The sequence below is a fragment of the Anomalospiza imberbis genome, chromosome Z, assembly GCF_031753505.1.
Source record: "Anomalospiza imberbis isolate Cuckoo-Finch-1a 21T00152 chromosome Z, ASM3175350v1, whole genome shotgun sequence".
NCBI lineage: Eukaryota > Metazoa > Chordata > Aves > Passeriformes > Viduidae > Anomalospiza > Anomalospiza imberbis.
The window spans coordinates 18,155,861-18,174,116 of NC_089721.1; the positions used below are offsets into that span (position 1 = coordinate 18,155,861).

At 34.9% G+C, this 18,256-nt stretch overlaps 1 protein-coding gene across 4 annotated transcripts in view; it reads right to left on the minus strand.

Moving 5' to 3' along the window:
* PDE4D (phosphodiesterase 4D) overlaps positions 1-18,256 on the minus strand; it is a 508,545-nt gene that overhangs the window by 281,957 nt on the left and 208,332 nt on the right. The window lies entirely within an intron of this gene.

Consider the following 18,256-nt stretch of genomic DNA (forward strand, 5'->3'; position numbering starts at 1 on the left):
ATCATCATTGTGCTGAATTTTTTATCCTTGGATTTTACCTAAACATATTTGATTGCACATATACTTTGACAATCACATAAATACCTTTATTATGCTGAGAAAAAATAATTTATTTGAAACCTGATGCCTGATCAGTACTGGGTGATCTGGTTCTTACATGAGAAATAGCTAGTGACTTTTTCAGATTTCCTCATCATCTCACATCTGTGTGTATTTTCATAGAAACCCAAGCTTTTTCTCAAACTGAGGCACTTCAGCCTATCTGATCAATCTTTGCTTTTTTCATAATTTCTTTTCAAATAACTCCTAACAATCTCATAATCTTTTAAGACTCCTGCTTAGCACCAATGTGATATTTTCAGACAACTACCCACAATGATTGTTAGAACCCAGGAGTGTTATTTAAGATCTATTGTTAGCTATGCATAGCTAAAGTTGTTTTTTACCCTCTTGTATTCTTGTATTTATTGCCAATGAGCTTTCTTCAGCATGTTTCGTTGCATGGAATCACTACTGCTTGATAGCCTTGACTCTAGGAGCTCTTAAAGGGTGCAATACAAAAAGCTATTTTGAAATCCATATATAAAAAAATAAATGGATCATGTTACTTACATTTGCTAACTCATTAAAAAGCATCCATAAAAAAAAAATCCCAAAGGAAACTCCAAAGAAACGAGCATAAAACTCAACATATCCCCTTCTCCCGCACAAAATCCCCAAACCCACCACACCCTCTAACAAGTTTGAAGGATACTTTTCTTCTATGAAAGCCCACTGCATTAAAAGGGTTTTTTTTATTCCAAAACCTTTCTAGAGTTTGTTCAGTACAGAATTAAGGCATGCTTGCTAGAAATTCTCTGGATTCTCCAAAACCAAATCTTCCTTCTATGTCTAAAAACAATTCTATCAAAAATACAGCATCATGTTTTGCCGCCATCTGATCTTTAGGTAATAACACTGATCTCACAGATAGATGGAAGTAATAATTTTGTGTATTTGAATTATTTTGGAAATACTGAATGAAAAACATCTGGACACACAAACTTACTAGTTTTACTTTTTTTTTTTTTTTTTGAGCAGTCATTGGTCTCTGTCTGAAGCAAGCATTAAATTCATCACTTGCAAACAAAAGTTCTCCTGCAAAACATAGCCTAAGTTATTTTTTAGTGATCTGTGACAGAAGAAAAATTGGTTTGGTTTTCTCCTCTTGCTTTAACTTTTTTGGAACACTCTTCTTATCTCTCAATCATTTGTCAGGTTATGCATCAAATGTTACACACATAAACACTGACTTCTTTTCAAAAGGAATTATAGAGTGGGCTAGAAAAAGCCCATTATCTACCTGTGTAGAAACCACAAAACCTGAAACAAGCTCTGATGAACTGAAGGTATGTTAATAACTTTCAGGTGTTACTCAATACACTTAATTCCAATGTATGACAGAATTTACACAACTTTAGAAATACTAATAAATACTGACCTTTAATTATTGGAATTAGGCTTGATTATTGCAATTAATTTTTGGCTATTTAGAGAGGTATGCAGGGATCTAGACCTTAAGCCAGCCCTGTATTCTTTTCTACAGACTTTGTTGGACTGAAAAATAACACTTGCGGAAAATTATTCTTTTTGTCCCAAAAAATATTTCAAAGAGTCTTTCACTACAAAAACAAAACTTTTCTTAGAAACTGCACATTTTCAGACAACATTAGCTTCTATTATATAGCTGTTTAAGCAGAAAGATCTAGTCTTTGAAAATATATTCACCAGTAACAAAAAGTTTGGGTTTATTTTTTGCATGACAAATGTATTCATTTTTTCTCTTTTTTTTCTGCAGGGGAGGGGCAGATACTTGGCACAAAAAATAGGTAATTTTAATTAAACTCTATAGGATTCACTGATCTTTCATTGAGACTATTGATTCTACTGGTTTCAATAAATATTTTAAATTATAGATATTGAAGGGTTACCAGTCCAAGACTGTTACTTTTCACTGGCATAATTTGCCAAAGTTTGCCAAGCTCAAAAACTATCAGTTTTTCAGACAGGATACTGATATTATGAATGCAGGAGTTAGTTCTATTTTTCATTGAAAACACATTGCTGATTAACAGAACTGAAATAGTCCTATATTAGCTCCACCTGAAAATTTAATTCTTATTTTTTCTGCGATAATGTACTGCAATGTAGTAGAACTAATCACACTTTAAAAACCCCCACATAGTTAATGGGTTTATCAATGTTGTGTTCTGCTCAGTACATATTCTGTTCTGAGGTATCAAACACTTCAGCAGGGGACAGCTAGGGCAAGCTGCAAATGAACAGGGTTATTTCACTTCAGTTTCCAGGCAACACAGAAAAGTAATGGTTATGCAGCATGCTGGTCTTGGTTCCAAAAGGTGCTAGAACTCATAATTATCATGCAGTTTAAATATAAGCATTTGCTTCTTCCACCTCATGTGTTCCAATCCTTTTTTTTTTTATTTTTTTCTATATTCCATCCCTTTTAGCCATGTTAGGGGACATCCTTTTTCTGAAATAGTGTCTGTCTGTATAATCTACATAGCCACTCCTTGGAGAAAGTCCCTTAGTAAGTGCATACTACTAAGATGATATTTAAATCAAATGATAGTCCAGAGAAGGGCCACAAGGATGGTCAGAGGGATGGATCACCTCTACTGTGAGGAAAGGCTGAGAAAACTGGGTTTGTTCAGACTGGAAAAGAAAAGGCCTAGAGGCGACCTAATTACAGCCTTCTAGTACCTGCAGGAGCTTACATGGAAGATGGAGAGAGACATTTTACATTGACATGTAGTGAGAGGAAAAGGGGCAATGGCTTCAAACTGAAAGAGTGTAGTTTTAGATCAGTTTTAGGAAGAAATTCCCCACTGTGAAGGTGGTGAGGCATTGGAACAGGCTGGCCAGAGAAGCTGTGGCTGTCACATCCCTGGAGGCGTTCAAGGCCAGGTTGGATGGGACTCTGAGCAATGTGGTGTAATGGAAGGTGTCCATTGGTGCTCATGGCAGGGGGACTGGAACTAGATCATCTTTAGAGTCCCTTCCAACACAAGACATTCCATGATTGTATGATAGCCATATAACTTTGCCAGCTCTGAACTTGCTTCTCTTTTGATTCAGGTGGATTAGAAAATGGAGAGGAGGTGACAGAGGACATTTAGTAGCTAGAGCATCAGCTGTTTCATAGAAGATTTAATTTAAAGGTACTTATTTACTCATATTGAACAGTAATAGGGATACTTATCCTAAGTTAAAGTAGTCTGAATTTATGAGGTGAAAATTACCTCCAAAAGAAGTAACAAAAATAAATCTAAAGTATTTGTCACAAAGAAGTGTGTTTAAAAGGAATTTCCTTAGAGATCAGGTTTTGTTTATTTTTTGGGGTGTTGCTGTTCACTCTTGTGGATTCACTGGAAAACCGGAATTTTTTAAATCTTTAACAAATCTCTACTGTTGCAGCTCTTCTGCAAATTTACCTATGTTGCTATTCAAAAAAGTAGAATATTTACTTTTAACTAGTTGCAATGGTTTTCAGTCGCTACATATCTGAAATGTGTATTTCAGTAGTGACATACAATACCTAAGTACTTGCATGTAATAAGGAATAAAATTCTGTTAAAGTAAACAAGCAGAACTTCTACTTCCTCTCTGTAAATATATCTATGATATAAATGTAGCACATATTATAAATATATGGGTTATAAGGTAACAGTGATTACAGGAGACAATTTATTCCTCAAGCAGCTCTAATTATGGTCTCAGCTGTGGAAGAAGACTTGCTCAGAGCCATGGATAAGGTACCAATCCCAGGCAGCAACGCTTCACTGCAAAGTGATCTCTAACCTGAGTGGATTAAACAGCCAGCAGATTGCTTCTGACAATACACCACCCACACCCTTTCCCTGCGTGTTCAGACCTGGTCCTCCCCTGGCATCCACAGCCTCCAACTACCAAAAGCAGTGCAGTTCAAAGAGCAATAAAGTCTCACAGCACCAATGTTTATGCTTCGCTCAGTGACTGAGAAGAATCAGTTTGCAAGGAGATCAATTATTTTGCCATGTTTCTGTTAACTCAATACATTCATTCTTCCACACAAAAAAACCCAGAACTTCTACACTGGACATCTAAGCTGGTCAGAAACAACAATAGATTTTGTTTTCTGAACTAAGTTGGTTTTATAACTGTTTGATCAGTTTCTAAATGGATGGCTATTTATGATAAACAAAAAAAAAAAAAAAAAAAAAAAAAGGCAAAGCTTTACAATATACTCATGCAACTTTAATATATACAAAAATACTCTCAGGTTAAGGCTTCAACAAACTCAACAATACAATTTCATTTGACTACTCTTTGAGACATAAATAGATGGCTTGTGCTTTCTGCCTTTCCTTTTATGTATTGAACTGTTATGTTTTCCCTTGTCTTTCATTCCTAATATGACTTTTTTTTTAATATGTTCATTTTATGATTACATGCCTGCCTTTCTGAATTGGCAGCAATAAACGTTCAAGCATTTGGGTATTATATTTAAGATATAAAGTAACAGAAACTACATTTAAAAATAATATTTATATTGCTGTTGGCCTTAGGTTTTGTACAAAGCTCATTTACAAAACAATAGTCTTGGCAAAATTAATTTAATTTGATTTCTTTTAGCAAAGCTATTATAATATTTTACCCACCACTCCTTCCACATTTTTCACAGCGAGGAAATGGCCAGCATGACATTAATTTTTTTTTCCACATAGTGCAACAGCAAGGACAATTTCAACTAAATTCAGTTTCCAATAACTAATTCAAGTTTGCTATGTTTAAATTATTTTTCTTTTAAAATGGATTTTTAATTCATTCTTTTTCTTCATTTTTTTACCTCTGGAATGATCTCTGTAGTTATTATTAGTGATCATTACAGTAGGACTGTAATATGTGCATTGCCCCAGCTTAAATTTTATAATTAATATAATGTTTTTGCTACTATACAAATAGTCCTCGTTTGCCCTGGAAGAAAAATATTTTGTGCTTCTAATGTCAGTATAATTAGTATTAGAATAGGAATTTTTCTTTTACCTTCCTCCCCAGTTTCTGTTTTTCTCAGAGTTGTATAAAAAGAATACTTTGTCTATGCAATTTCAGTGAATGTTCTGCAAAATTCAGGGGTCTTACAGGCCTACAGGTGCAGAAGTAGCACACATGATGATGTCAAGAAGGTTATTACCCTTACCACATATAAGAGGCATCAGAATGCAAAGAAAAAGTTTATTTTGCCATAGGGCTTTTAACCCTTATCTACAGAATGAGTCACCACCTATATAATAGACATTTCATGGAAAGCAAAATCATGAATAAAAACTGTGGATAAATTACCACAGTTGTGAGTATGGAAATACATACAAACAAGAAGCAGAATGGAAAATTAAAACTAACTAAACCCCCAGAGAATACAGAAAGATATTTGGACTTTAAATTTCCACATTTTAATTCTTTAGTATTTAATTTGTATATCTATTTTCTGAAGGTAGTTTTTTGTATTCAGGTCTTTAGTTTAGCTGAGAAAATAAAATCCTTCTCCTTTAAAATGCAAAATTTTAAAAAAGAGAGAGATTTAGACTACAAAAAGTCCCCACAGCCTTTCTAGTTAAATCCCTAATAGGTAACCATTATAGAAATATGCCAAGATTAGCCAAGAGGACTTTGCTGGGAAAGATCCATCTTTTTTTTCATCCCAAATGGTTTGGATTACTTTAAAGTGAAAGAAATTATATGGAAAATGAAATATTTAAACATTCTTTCTCAATAACCAGCTGAATGCCTGGAAAATACAATCCCTCAAGTTAAAAAAAAAAAAAAAAAGAAAAAAGTGTAATTTCTGCAGTGTTGCATGTTCACCCATCTTGAATATACTGATAGATGTCTAATGTACATAGTCAGATATTATGTGGTTCCAGCATCCCAACATTAGAAAATTCATTCACCTCCCTGTAAATCCCACCTAATATAAATATGGAAATACAGACACAGCCAAGCATACAGAAAAGTAATTAAGACAACATAAAATTATGTTAATTTTTTTTCATTAAAAAATTAACCAAAAAGCCAGACCTGCACTCAGAAAATACCTACAGGAAAGGCTATAAAGATTTTAAGACAGGCTCTTAATTGTTAAAAATGCTAAACTTGTTTGTCCAAGCAGCCATAATTTGCCCTTTGGGTACAGCACACATGACAGACATGCTCACAGTGATCACAACCATCTTTTCCATCAAACCAGAAATACTTTGGGCGAGCTGAACAGATGTATTTTCCAAACAGAGAAAGAAGCACAAGGGCCTCAAACTGAGGGGTTGCCCCATAGCATTTGAAGACACTGTAATGCAAAAGACACTGGAAACTGTAATGTAAAAAAGGGAACATGCACACTGTATTTAAGAAGGAGCCACTACTTTGTAAACCCATGTTTGACATTTTCTCCACTGCAGAGGATGTCTTGCCTTTATCAAAGCAGGTAAACTTTGCATTGACTGCTCTTCCTGTGAATCACTCAACTGAGCTTTGGACTGCATAGTCAAGGTTAGTGTGGCACATATGAACTGCTAAGTCTGATGACAACCAAGATAGATTTGTTTGGATGTATTTGTCACACTCAACTACATTAATGTTTCAGATTTTTTGCTACAGGTCAGTGGGTACTCTAACAATTATATGTCAAGAACCCCTAAATTTTTTATTGCTTTAGTTTCTGCTAGAGTTAAAAAGTTCAAAACTGTTTTCTTAGATTACTACAATACCTGGAATGTTGACACTGTAAAAAAACTGTGAGCATTTTGTATTCAAAAGATGAAAATTGAACATTTTCTTAATCTGTAGGCAATGACAGCATTTCATACTTCTCAATATTTTTTCAATATTTTCCAAAACATTCCTGAGATAAATATTATGTTTTATTTCAAGTATTTAGAAATTAGAACAATATATTATAAACAACTTTGTTGACTCAAAAACATAGCAACTGACGGCACAGCTAAAAAAATCCCAGAATATTTTCACTCAGTCTTACAACATAATTCATAATTAATGATTAGGTGTTATGATTTAACATTCTATTGAAATAAATTAATTTATTATTATAACTAATTTCATTCTATTGAAATAAATTAATGAATCTCTATTAATAAATTAATTAGGAACCATTAAAATGCTTCCTAATCCTCACCCAAAGATTTTACCCTAAAAAGTGAGCTGTAAGTTACCAGCATAAACAAAGTTGTAACAGTCTTTTTACAGAAAAGGTGGACATTTTTTTTGTGGTAGTATTTTTATATTTTAAACAGTTTAAATTAATTTTGAGCCATATCACATTTTAGTCTAAACATGATACTGACTATTTTTATTAGTCATTGTATGAAAATGTAATGATATTCAAACACCATCATTTTAAGGGCAAAAAAACTCCTGAAAAGGTAAAATAACATCAAATTAATAGCAAAATCTATCATGTTACCTGCAATCATGGCACGATGAGTATGAAAGCAATTAGGATTTCTAGAGAACTACTGAAAAATTAGTAGTTGTTATAGCACACAGAACAGGGCTTTGCTACAGAAAGAGTAATAATTCCTCACTCATTAGACTGGATTGTAAAAGGTAAATGACAATTGTGTTTAACAACTTCACAGGAATTAAAATAGTCTGAAATGAGATGGTCATTGATACTACTGTATGTGGCCTGCATTGCAACCTGTTTGTCAACATACTGAGGCACTATTAGTCTAGAAGTCAAAAGTGAGTCAGACAATTTTACTGGCTTTCAATCAAATGACATTCATATACACCCAAGCATTACAATTCTCGTTTTTCTCCAGCCTTCCTATGCCTCAAATCTTAACACTGCTGACAAGGCTCCGCTGCTAGGTGGTAGAGTTTTGTGTTATACTCTCACCCAAACTACTTCATCTGTACTCAAATGCCCTAAAACCAGATACATTTATACTTCCAGTTGCTCATCTTGAATTCCTTATCTAAGACGACTGTTCCTCATGAAGGCATTAATATATCTGTAAAAGATAATATATTTAAGCAAACTACTTTGCAAAAGTCACACCTAAACAATAAGCTTATCTGTAAGTTATTATACGGATGGAATTAGGTATGCAAAAGTATTGGTTACCTTTGCAGAATCTATATAAAGCGCTAAGCCTACTCCAAGGCTTAAACATCCTTAAGAGGATTAAATTACATTTTGTGTAACAATTTTTTTAAAAATAAAGCCTGTATCTATTAGTAACTACATCATCTTTCAATTGAAGAATTTCTTTCACATTATATACACCAAATTCTGGAAAAGCCATATTCTTGTCTGATGTAGCCTTTCTGAACCTTCCAACCAAGTTTTCTAAGCTTCAGTTCTTGCATGAAGTAACATATGATGCCTTATTGGTTATAAAGAAATACTGCCTTTATAATATTAGGTGATTTCCATTTCAAAGTCATTCTTTTTTGTCTCCTTTATAACTCCTTCTGTGACAATTAAAGCATAATGTTCTGTTAGAGAAAGGTGTGGATGGAAATAGCTGCTATTGAACAGCTTAAGTTCATAGCACAAGATTATATGAAGAAAACATTACCAAGCATCTTTTACAGGCCAAGGATTTTACCTGCCCTTGCCATTTTAACAATGATGTTTCATCATGTGCATTCAAATTGGTAACATCTTTATATGGCTTTTAAATATTAATAAATTTATTTTGTTTATTTTTGATTGGTGATGATCTTTGCCCTTTGGACATGCAACTAGCAGCTTGTAACAAAGACACAACATACAAAACATTTTTGATTTTGTAAGATGTGTCTAGAGCAGTTTTTTAATTAAATGAAGCACATAGTCTGGAGAACTATATATATATATATATATATGTATATATATCTATATATATTAAACTCAACATGGTTCAGTGTTAGTTACTTTTCAAATTGCTTACAATAGTCACATGATGGGATGTAGTTTTTTTCTTAGTCTACTCCCCTCCCCACTACATGTACTGTTTGTGCTGGCAAATTATTGTTGATGAAAGGTCAAAAGTTTGAAATTGTCACGGGTGTTATGCTATACTAGTGCCACCAGATAGCACCAACTGTTGTGTGGCTCTGGCTGCAACAACTCCCTCTCTGATACATATACATTATACATATACATTATACATATACATATACCTTGCACAGCCACTGCAGACAAACATAGTCAATGCTGTGGTGGTGTGCTCTCTCCAGCACCAGCCCCAGCTGAAGCCATAATCACCAGTGGGAGCTGTGATGGCTGCACCCAGCTTACTCTAGACCTTGGGGCATGGATGAAACTTGGCAGCCAAGGGCTGTCTGGACCAGAGACCCACATATCTTGCTGCTGTGCAACTGTGACTGTAAACCATGAAGAGTGAGCAGCCCAGGGCCTGGGGGCTGTCCTGCAGGGAGTTGGGCTGCACACCAGGATTTCCTCCTGCGCAGGAATGTCCATCCAGGTTACACCTCAGGGGTGAGCAATTCCTTGCTGCAGCATATCCTCAGTAAGTGATTAACTGCATGTTAAATTTGGACATCTCAGCTGAATGACACTAAGGAATGATTGTGTACATATAATCGTCCAGACATAAACCACCGTCCATAAACCAAGTCTGCACTTCTAGGATTGGATCCAGCCCTACCTAAACTCCTCTCTGAGAAGTTTAGAAAGCAAGGGGGCCCTGTCTGAAACTCATGGCACAATGAATGGGCCTTCCTGAAAGCTTTGTCTGACTCTGCCCTCTATGCTGTAAATAGTCGAGTACACATTGCCATCAAATCTTGTTAAAACACAGTCACATCTATGGCTGAAATTTGTTACATCAACAAAGCATATCGTAACTTTTTTCTTACAAGTGAAGTGCATGATGCCATCCTTAACACGCTCACAGGAGAACCACATCGACGGCACCAGACAGCAACTATTATCCACAGAATGTGAGAAATATTTAAGTACACAATGATTCTTAAAATGGTCATCTTGTAGCTAGCATAGCTAACTTATCTCTTCCAGATATACATAGCATTCCTTGGAAATGACTGAAACATGCTGTTGTTTAGAAATTTCAAACATTTCTTCTATGGTAAATTATTTTTTTATGTGGGGAATATAGTTCATTGTACAATCATATCTTAGGCATTGTAATGAACATTTTTAGTGCTCTGACTGGATTTCTACATTTAAGTATGTAGTCTATTCTATTTCCCATGATAGCATGCATTTACACAAGTCATTATTCTTTTTTTTGATTCTGTAATGTACCACATGCTACAATTGTAATTAACGCCTTTGGAGAATGTAATCTCTATCATGCGAATGTGCATAATAATGAGGGTCCAAGAAGCAAATATTTTTAAATTATTTCTATTTTATTGCTTATTACTGTGCTTATGAACCTGCAGCAAATTCTAAAAGGTTCTTACAGTTTTATATTAAGACTGAAAATACAAGAGCTAATTTGTCTGATTCTTCATTCAGTGAACCACCCCATTCCCAAAAGAAAATAATATATGCGATCTGTGATTGTATGTGTCTTGTGTAACACAAAACTATGTTTATAATAAGGGTCTAATAAAGCAATTATTTGTATATATCTGGAAAACTCTTACAACATTAAAATGCAATCAGAAATGCATGCTTATTTAATGTGGGAATATATTTTTTTTCAAATGAAGATAAAAGTACAACATTTATTTTGAATAAAAGTTATTCGCTGATATATTCTATTTTAGGGAGGAAAAATTAATATATAGACAGATGTCCTTAATACACTTTTTAGAGATTAATTTTCTAAATACTAAGTTATTCTGGAGATTGTCAGGTTCAGCAGATGCAGATTCATGGCAGATGTTAAGTCCAATAAAGCATAAACCACAAAAAACCCACACATATTTTCAAAATCCATAGTTCACATGTTCAATCACTCTTGTTCACAATTATTTAGTCAGGTTTCTTTAATTAGCAAGAGAATATCTCAGAGATAAATTAGTGCATTAAGGAACACTATGAAAGTTTCTGGACATTCCAGCTGCAGTTACTCTGGCCCATAATACATTTAATTATATGTAATTTGTTTTTATATTTTATGACACCTTAAAATATTCCAACTTTATTTGAACAATAAAAGTCTGTTACTAGTAGCCCACAATAACTTTACTCCACTATCAGGAATGCACACCTGTTAAGCACTTGTCACAATGAGATTATAACTGATAAGTTCTATGTTATAATAAGAATACTTCATGAGTGTTGATAAATTTGGTGCACTGAAGAATACCAGTGACATATGTTTACTAAGAAAAAGACAATCTAAGATGAAACTAGGTCATACTTAGAACATTATAACATGACCATGAGTGTTTCTTCATTAAAAATAAAAATAAATTAAACAGAGTATATCGTTCTTGTCTTATATTTCACCCTGTGCATATAAATTTTACTTTTTTCTTATTAATTCTGAATGTGTCCCTTTTTAAACAACTGAATGCAGAGGTTTAGTGAAAGTAAACCATTGAAAATAACAGATAGGAGATACTGAGTATTTACTAAGAGGGGCATATACAACTACCAGAAGAAAAGTTTTCTGCCAATATGAAACATTAGCCACAAACTGTCATTCCCTGTTTGATGATGGAGAAAGAAGATAAGAGAGCTTTTTGAGGGTTTAGAAGATGGAAAGTCAATACACAACAGATTTACTAAGTTTAGTATATAGTAAAATATAGTATAATACAGTGCATAGTATAATATAATATACTGCACAGGATAGCAATAGAAGTTTTACAAGATCATTCCCTAAAACTCTGTAGTGAGAGCAGATGACAATATTACCAAGTTTCTCTAGTGACCAAGATCAAACATTAGGAGTGAATGAATGAAAGGACAGCTCTGGCAGCATCCTACCACAGCAGAGAGACCACTGCATATACAGCCTAAGGAACTTGAAGACAGACAACAGTTCTAAGCATGCACATTTCCCCCAGATCAGGACAGAAATCAGCCTTCTGAAAATGTTTCACTGCTTTTCCAAATAAAGTAGAAGTCTGATAGTACTCTGCCCAATGACAGAGTAAAATTTGCCATAACAGTTGCTCCTTAAAGAACTGGTAGCTTGACAGACAGAGATGATGAGACCCTTCTCCCAGTCCTCTTTCTCACTTAAATGTTAATTCATCTATTGTTGGAACAAACTCTTGCAAATTTTAAGCTCAGTTTTCTCCCGGATGACCAGTGGGAAAAATCATGGGCAGTACAAAATGAAACAGAAGAATAAAATGCCAAAAAGGTCATGAGATATAGAAGAAATGTCACAAGAGGGAAAAAAATGTAGTAATATGTACAAGTCCCAAAGAAAATGAAGCTTTTCGAGAATGTATGAAAGAAAAAGCTAGCTCATTGTTAGACTGCTAAAAAATTGTAATATCTATTCCCATGACAAACACATCTAAACATATGAATTACTATAAGAAAACAAAAAGGGAAATAAATTTCTGAATATTTTATAACACACTGGAAAGTTAATTGTTTTGTGTATGGAACTTATAAAATCTTTAAGGCAAATGTACAGAAGACAAGATACTCCAGATGGAGGGAATTGTTAACTTTGCAATACAAATTTGAGCTGTCAAAAAACTTTGTGTCAAACTACAGAAAAAAAACAGGCAGGATCCCATGGGATGGGTCAAAAACAAATGAACTTTTACTACCAATAAAATAGTAATTTACTCTTACAAAGTGAAAATGAAAATAACAAGTTTCCAAAGTGCAGTCAGAGCAATGCAGTAAGGAGCAATGTGGAAGACTGCTTGAGTGTAACAGCCTTGTGTTACACAGTAAACTAAAAAAAACTTGTTGCAAAACCTACTGAAACATTTTGCATATTTTAAAAAAATCCAAAAAACAAATAATATAACATCACAAGAACACAATATTTAAAACATTTACAGTCATGTATAATTGCTTGTGATACAACTAGAGTAAGATATAATGAAAACTCAGGGGTTCAATAGCACTTTAGCAAAGTGGTTTTAGGTTTTGAGGTAGGTACTAAACAAAGTGCAGGAAAGTTCCTAAACAGGAACTCTGTTTCACAATTGCAAATTTTTTTAGCATTTCTCCCAAATTCTGTCTAACACAGGACATGACATTAAAGACCATGGGTCAGAAAATAGCATGGACCAGGCATAGTACTTCAATAACTACAACTTATGAAGAAATTCCAATTTTACAAGGCAAGCAAGTCATAGGCAAGAAAAAAAGGCTCAATCAAAATGGTTGAGATACATTTTATTTTGAAAGAAAAGGAGAGATGCAACAGGTATTTTTATAAATGACAATTCCTGTACTACCAAATCTAGTCAGCCAAATCTATCACTCTTTCACTCTGGTCTTCCTTGCTCAGTTATTTGTCCCTGTATAATAAAAACTTAAGAATTCTTAGAATTTAGTCTTTGATTGCTCACTCATCTTTCTGAAGTGGTTTTCAATTTCCTACCCAGTACTAGGAGAACTCTTATTTGAGAAAATGCATCTTTGCTATTTCTTTCTTTATGGAAAGATTAACTTTTTTCTCATCTGTCTTTCTTCAGCTGTGGAGAAGCAGTATTATTTATCTGTGGTAAATAAATTTGTCAGTAGTTAATACCATTGTGCAGCATTCGTAGTTTACCACAAACCATTCTCTAAAATATCAGAGTGCATCATGTTCTCAAAGCTTATTCTTTTTCTCTGCCCTACTAACCTATGCATCCATACAGGCATGCATCTCCTTAGGTAACAGAATTTCAAGAGTAGATATGTGGATTGAGTTACCTTATACAAAATGGTATGTCTCTATGAAAATATTGTGAATTAAATTATTTCCTGGGAAAGATTTATGCATCTGTTATGATGTTATATCTTATGATTTTATGCATCTGTTATATCTTTACATTTTATGTGGTTCACATATTTTTCTAGAAAAGAATTGTGATAGCTCAGTCTAAAAAGTCTGGAAAAAATGGAATAGAGTCCATTCTCATATGCCAGGTTTTACCTTGACTAAAACTTTATGCAATATGGGCGATCAGATTTAGCAAGTGTGAATAAAGTTTATGTGAGAAAAACAAGGAAGTAGTAGAAGAAACTGAAGGTTTTTCTTTTTTTAATTGAATAAGAACAAGATTACATAGGAATATATGTACTTTATCATCATAGAATTATAGAATACGCTGAGTTGAAAAGACCCAGCAGGAACATCAAGTCCAACTTCTGGCCATATGGAGGACACCTCAAGAGTCACACCATGTGCCTGAGTGTTATCTAAATGGGGTTTTAACTCTGTCAGGCTTGGTGTTGTGACCGCTGCACTGGGGAGCCTGTTCCAGTGCCCATCAACCCTCTGGGGAAAATTGTTTTCCTGGTATCCAACCTAATCATCCCCTGGCCCTGCTTCATGCCACTTCCTTGACTTCTGTAACTGGTCATGAGAGTGAAGAGATCAAGTACCTGCCCCTCCGTTTTCCCTCACAAGGAAGTTGTAAATTGCACTGAGGTCTCTCCTTAGTCTCCTCCAGGCTGAATAAATCAAGTGGCCTGAGCCACTCTTCACATGACTTCCCTTCCAGACACTTCACCATCCTTATGTCCTTCCTCTGGATGTTCTCTAATAGGTTATTGTCTTTTTTTTATTGTGGCACCCAGAACTGCCCCCAGCACTCAGGGTGAGGCTGCCCCAGTGCAGAGCAGAGCAGGACAATCCCCTCCCTTGCCTGCCTGGCAATGCTGTCCCTGATGCCCCCAGGACATGCTTGGCCCTCCTGGTTGCCAGGGCACTGCTGGCTCATGTTCAACTTGCCATGGACCAGAACCCCAGGGCCCTTTCCATGGCACTGCTCTCCAGTCTCTCTTTCTTCAGTCTACATACAGCCAGCATAGCCCTGTCTCGGGTGCAGAATCCAGCACTTGCCCCTGTTAAACTACATCTTATTTGATGCAACTCAGTAACTTGATGTCAAACATCATCTTACTCAAGCAATCTCCTCTTCTTAGACTCTATATGAAGCCTCATCTCCATACTGAACAGCTCCAACTCTCCAAGCCTTTCCTCACAGGAGAAGTGTCCCATCCTTCTGATCATTTTTTGTCCCTTCTCTGAACCTGCTTCAACGGGTTCATGTAATTCCTCTGCTGGCAACCCCAGAACTGTTTGCAGTACCCCAGATGGGGTCTCACCAGCATGGAGTAAAGGGATAGAACTTCCTACAATCTGATGACCATGTTGCTTTGGATGCAGCCCAGTATACATTTTCTGAAGTAGTTATTCTCTTGCTATCTTGTACAGATACCTGCTTTGGTGTTTCTCCCTTTTGAAATTACTTCCATATGCCAAAATGTAATTACTTTAGTTCCTGAAAAGCACAGAGTTGTGACAGAGTATTATATATCCAAATAGATTTTATATAATCAAAGATTTTTAATACCTATGTTTATATATACCTATATAAACATACACATTAAAAATCTTTTAGCAAAATTTATACTGAAAGTTGGAAGAAAAAAGTAGTGATAAAAAATGTATTTATTCAGTGTGGTAGAGCTTCATTCTGGTTTCATAGTAGAAATGCACTGAACCAGGCCTTGTAGAATCACATCAAAATAAATAAGTTCCTCTTCTGCAATCTATCTATAGCTAGCACTTGAGGGTTTGTTGTTTTTTGTAATTAGCAGTAAAAGTGCATGAGAAGATATTGTGCAATAAAAATTAAGACAAACCTGGTTTTATGGGTATGCTTATGACAGTTACATTCCTGAAACTTAAAATGGCACACCTTGCCCATATCTATCTAAACTATTTCTGAGGCATCTATCGTTTTCATATCTGAATGTCAAAGTCAATGTAAAATATTTGCTATGGGTGGGGACAAAGACTGACTAAATACAGATAAAAGTACTCTGTTTAACTGAGCACATACTTGTATTAATAATTGCAATAAATTCTTAGATTTGGGGGTACATGTTTTAAAAAAACTTCTAAAGACCACAAAGCCCTGAACATCAGGAAGTACTAGATGAACTCCATAAGAGCTGGAGAGGGAACAGTTATCAAAGGGGAATCCTCACACTGGACCTGGGAATAACAAATCCACTTTTTATGACTTAGAAGACAAGCATATATCACTAGCTGCTGTCTCTGAACCCATACACACAAAAAATCACAAAGGCAGCAAATACACTGTCCAAATTTATATATAATACAGAAAAAAACAACTGGTTGATCATTTTGTATTCACTGAAAAGGATTAAGGCAGCAAAAAAAAAGTCAAAAAAACAAGCACATATGTTCCATGACTTCATCCTTTCAATTAAACAGATATAATTTAGTTGTAATGTTCCACTGACTTTACTATCCTGCTCCAAATATTTATCTTTCTTGCTTTTCCTCCCTTTACAGAAAGGAATTTTTCATAGAAAATTAAGGAAAGCTGACTTTCCACATGAGTTAACTAAGAGTGTATGATTTAAAGTATCTAAACATCCTTCCACAGATCTTTGGACAGTGTGTGTGTGAGGGATCACAGACCCTGGATGTCCACACAGATGGGAACTGACGGTCTCTTTCCCCCTCTCCTCAAAAATCACAGCATGTGTGATTCCACCCTTGAGACCTGTCCTGCCAAAATGCACTGAGGTAATCAGCCCATTTTAAAAGCTTTATGAAGAGCAAATCAAGACAATCCAGAAACTGATTTTTCAAGCACATACCAGGGGACTTAATTTATCTTGACCATGTCCAGCTGTAATATGTGCTGTGGTGTCAATATATTGGTGAGATCTTAAAGCATTATGAATACTTTTACAGTAATACAATATAAGACAGATTTGTGAGGAAATGGAATTTAGGTTTGGGTAGAGTTTCCTTGAAATCCTGGCCACAAAACTTAAACACTTGTAGTTGCTGAGGTTTTTTCCTACAGACTGTAGACTGATATTGTTTAGAGAATGAGAGGAATCCAGGCTAAAAGTTCAAGATAACTAGTTTTAATTTCAGTTTTAGGCAGAACATTCTCAGAAACGGAGGGATATTCTCAGCAATTTCTCCAACAAAAAATGAAGGCCTTATGCACCTCTGCCACTTAAACCCTTGAATTTCAACTCAGAAGGCTGTACCTTTTCCTCTCTAAAATCCTTAAAGTAGCAGTTTATCTTTCAAGTGCTTGAATGAATTCAGGGGTAGAGCTAGAGAAGAATAAAAAAAGGAAATAGAGAAGGACTGGTAAAATGACTAAAAGTGATAATCGAATTATTACTGTGAAAAGATAATGGTCATGTGATAAAGAAAATGCATTTTGGTGTCAAAAGTTCTACAATCCAAGACATTACAGAGAGTGACCTATAGACTTCATGATAAAAACGGGAGAGAAATGGATTGCCAAAACAATTCATGAAACTCCCACTCACTTCTTGACTGTATGTGAATGCTGTTTCAGAACCTTGAAATCAGGGAGCTAGGTACAATCTAAATTAGGGAGTTATAGCACTCTGGATCTGTGGCAGCTGTTTGGCATCACTGCAATACACAGCAGTACCTTTAGTGTCATACATTTACTTCTTATGCTATCTATTTACATAATCTAATCACTAGGAAAAAAAAAAAAGAAAATAAAAATAATCAAATTAATGACATTTTGCAAAGTCAGAACGGCTTACCAGATTACTGGGGGTTTGAATAAGATCATGCTATTAAAATTTTTAATGCCTGTATGAACAGTGCACTAAACAAAAAAGATGTATACATGAATTCAACAACTTTTCTTAAATTACAAAACCATTACATTAGAAATAGATTGCATTAGAAATACAAGAAAAATAAAGCAGTAGTAGTACTGCTGTACTACTGCTGCTATATTACTACTGCTGTAGTAATGTTCATTACTACAGTGGGCCAAACTAACCCCAGAATGGATACTTCATGGTATAACATTTTGAATTAAGGTCACAACTACGCCATTTTCAATTATTAAATTAAAACCACTGTAGAGCCTATGTAGCCTCAGGTTTATCACATAGCATCTCAGTTTTCTGACTAGATAACCAAGTGAGGACATATCAGTAACTACAGATTTGATGGTCTATGGCAACAAATAAATTTTGCATGTCCTTTGTAAGCCCATAAGCCACTAAGTCTGATCATGTATGTCATTGCTT